The following is a 3,987-nucleotide window of genomic DNA, read 5'->3' on the forward strand; positions in this document are numbered from 1 at the left end:
AGTGTAACCTACCAGAACACTATTGGCAGCCTATGTTCAAAACGCATAATAAATCATTTAAAACATGTTTAAATTACTCAAATCCTAGCTTTTAAAAAATGAGTCCCATCAAAGAAAACACCTAATTAAGTGGGACCAAGTGGAAAGTGGTAAGTCGCCTTAGCTAGGCAGCCAAATCTCATTTTCCCATCTCATCCTTTCAGGCTAGGTAGGTCTATGCTGTATTTTTCCCTGGGAAGGACTGGTATTTTCCTTTCTTAGTTCATGTGTAGCAAGGTCAAGCTTGAATCTACTTGACTTTTTCTCTTTGTGAGCAGTAAGTCTCCTGTAACCAAGGCAACGGACATTGGCTGTGCTTACCTATTCCGTATTGGTGCATGGCCCAAGATTATATTCACAGCCAAAATGAGTATCTTTGATAACCAGAGTTCCAGCCAATATAGGCAATCTTGGAAAGGCCTTTTCTAAATAAAGGGAGATACTTTACATTCTCCTTGTTTTTGTTTTTGTTTTTGTTTTTTTAATGAAATACTATTTTGGAATAATTTCAGATTTTTAGTAAAGTGGAAAAGACAATACAGAGAGCTCAGAATACCACAACTTGCTATTTACATCTTACATTTCTATAGTTTATTTGTCAAAGCTGAAGAAACAAACAAAAACAAGAAGACAAAAACCCCACAGGAAACAAAAGCAAAACCAAAAAAAAAAAATCCTTGGTACATTATTATTAACTAATCCTTAGATTTATTTGAATTTCACCAGTTTTTCTATTAATATTCTCTTTCTGTTCCAGCAATCCAATTCAGGTGACCACATTTCATGTACTTGCTGTATCTCTCCAGTCTCCCCTCGTCTATGACAGTTTCCCAGTATATCTTGGGACAATTTCCCAGCATTTGCCAGCTTTCTCCACTGCAAGTTCTAATTTCCCCTTCCTATAGTCTATTATTTAGAACTCAGACATTTAGTCTAGCCCACCATCAAGGCAGGGAAGTTTCCACCGTCTGAAGAGGAGAGTATCTGTACATACAAAATGGAATTCTTTTGTAAGGAAGATTTGTCTCTCTGCCTGTCTTGTCTTTTCCTTTCTTTTCTTTCCTTCTTTCTTTCTTTCCTTCCTTTCTTCCTCCCTTCCTTCCTTTCCTTCACTGTTTAAATGATTCCAGCTCTTTCAGGTTGGCTTCTGTGTTATTCTGACATGAGCCTATTCTTTTGTTTTTCTCTCTTAGCTTTTTGGACCTCTTTTCTTTATTTTTTTTTTTTAAGATTTTAAAAATTTATTTATTCATGAGAGACACAGACAGAGAGGCAGAGACGTAGGCTGAGGGAGACGCAGGCTCCATGCAAGGAGCCCGATGTGGGACTCAATCCCAGGACTACGGTAACAGGACCTGAGCCAAAGGCAGACGCTCAACTGCTGAGCCACCCGGGCGTCCCATGGCACTCTTTTCTCTAAAGTATATTACTTATTCCCTTGAGTAGCTCATCAAGCCTCTTGGCTTTAAATAACATCAGTATGCTGATGTCTCCCAAATTTGTAGCATTAGCTCAGCCTTCTCTCCTGAATTCTAGACTTCTGTGCTCTTCTGCTTCCACCTCATTTCCACTTGGATAGTTAACAGGCATCCCATCTCAATAAGCCCAAATCAGAACTTTCAGTCTTCCTCTTCCACCCACCCGGCCCCTCCATCTTCCCTTCTCAGCCAATGAGAATTCCATTTTTCTTATTGCTCAGGTCATATCTTGCATCCTTCCACCCACTCAAAATCTCACCACCTCTTGTGAGCTCCACTGCTACCAACCCAATCCAATTCACAATCATCTCTCTTCGGGGCTATTGCAAGAGCCTCTACACGAGTCTCCTTATTTCTTCCACTCAAGTCCTATGCCAGCCCATTCTCACACTATTCTTAGGGTGATCTTTTTAAACATAAATTAGATCCTCCAAACTCTTTATTGGTATTCATAGTAATGGTTATATTTCTTAGACGAAAGTTTTAGAGTAGCCCACAGTTCCCGGTAAACCTGGTGTGCTCCCCTGCCACCACCTACACCACACATGTATGCATCAACACACTCTCAGTATTACTCTCTGAATCCTTTTCCTTAACAGTCTCCCCCATGTTCACTCTGCACCAGCTACACTGGTTTCTATGTTATTGATCAGCCCACCAGGCATGCCCCTGCCTGAGGGTCTTTGCACTCACTGTTTCTTCTGTCCAAAATGCCTTTTCTCCACTTACCTACATGGCTCATGCCTTCACTTCCTTCACTGAAATGTTACACAGTTAGTGAGGCCTTCCTTAGCCATCTCCCCTCCAATCACTGCCCATCACCTTCTTTCTCAACACTACCTATTCCATTTTCTTGATTTAATCCTTTCCATGGCACATCATTAAACATGGTATATATTTTATCTTTTAATTATCTCAAACCCCGCCCCCCTTAGAATGTAAGCTCTGAAAAGCAAAGTTTTATCTCCTACATTCACTACTGTGTCCTCAATCCCTAGAACCCCATCTCTGCCCTTTGTAGGAACCTGGGCTCCAACCTCAAAGCTGCCAAAACCTAACACTGCAATTATACACCATCATTGAAAATAGTATAGCACTACTTAATCTTGAAAATGGAAATAACTTTGTGCCAGTAGTTCATGTCCTGTCCAATAGATGGTGAGCATTGCTGTGTTTCACTCAAAAATATAAAATATCCCACTGCATCTCTATGCAACACCTTTGGGAAAATGCCTGAGTCCAAGTTCAAAGCAGAGTATATACAAAATAAGCCTTAAACATATTTTTTTTCACACTCATAGAGGAAGGAAAAAAGTCCTTAAAAACTGCTAGAGTCATATCAGGTGGATTCTGGAACCAAATTGAAGAGATTCTCACTGGCCAACAATGGGACAGTTTGGTTATGGTAAGAATACTAGTTTTAATGGATTTAAACACACCAATATGTTTAAATCCAGGTGTTAATAATGATACCAAAAAATATGATTGGTTGTATTGTAGATACATTAAGTCATTATTTGAAAACAGGTAAATAAAGAAAAGTAATCTAATGTTTAGCCTCCCTTTTTTTTTTATGAAGTTGATAATTGGTAACCAAACAGTAGATGAGAGGTATTTTTCTTTATAGAAGAATTTCAGCTAGCTAGTAAATATTACCACTTACAAGATTAGAATATTACTGTTTTGCAATATCTAATACATTATAAAGTCTAGACATCAATTATCAATGGCTGCTACCATCACAAGAAAGAGTGAGAGACAGAGAAGGAGACCCAGACACCATCTTCCTGATAGAACACTACAATGCCATCTATGAAGTCGTCTTGCCAAACAAATCAAAATCAAATCATGAATCCAATCAACCTTCAACATCCAATCAATAATTTGCAGGAAAGGTAGTGGACAGCAGAATATACTAAGAGACACTATAGGGAAGCAATCAACATAAATCTAGGTTTGCAGAAACTCAAAAACTCTGTTTTTTCCACAAATAAATTTCAAGTACAAAAGAGAAGGACAGGGAAACCATGGGGATTTAGAGTATAGTGAAAATGACATTTCAAATCTTTATGAAAAAAGTAGATTATTTAACATGTGATATTAGAATCACTGGCAGGATTTTGAAAAAAATAAAAGAAAATCCTTTATACTGAAATAAGGTCAGGAAAGTAAAAGATTCAAATAGTTTCAAAATGAATGTACTAGAAATATACACCAATGATTTGATTTTTTGTGAAACTGACAGAGAGAGGGCCTATCTAGGCAAGAAGGCAAACCAAAATCCGTATTAGAAAATAATCAATTTGACAACACACAAATTTTAAATTTTTGTAGAGAAAAACACCAAAAAATATGTCAAATATAAATAACAAATTGGGGGGCACCTGGGTGGCTCAATCGGTTAAGCATCTTCCTTTAGCTGAGGTCATGATCCCAGGGTCCTGGGGTGGAGCCCTCATCAGGCTTCCTG

Source organism: Vulpes vulpes, chromosome 16 (assembly GCF_048418805.1).
Source record: "Vulpes vulpes isolate BD-2025 chromosome 16, VulVul3, whole genome shotgun sequence".
Classification (NCBI taxonomy): domain Eukaryota; kingdom Metazoa; phylum Chordata; class Mammalia; order Carnivora; family Canidae; genus Vulpes; species Vulpes vulpes.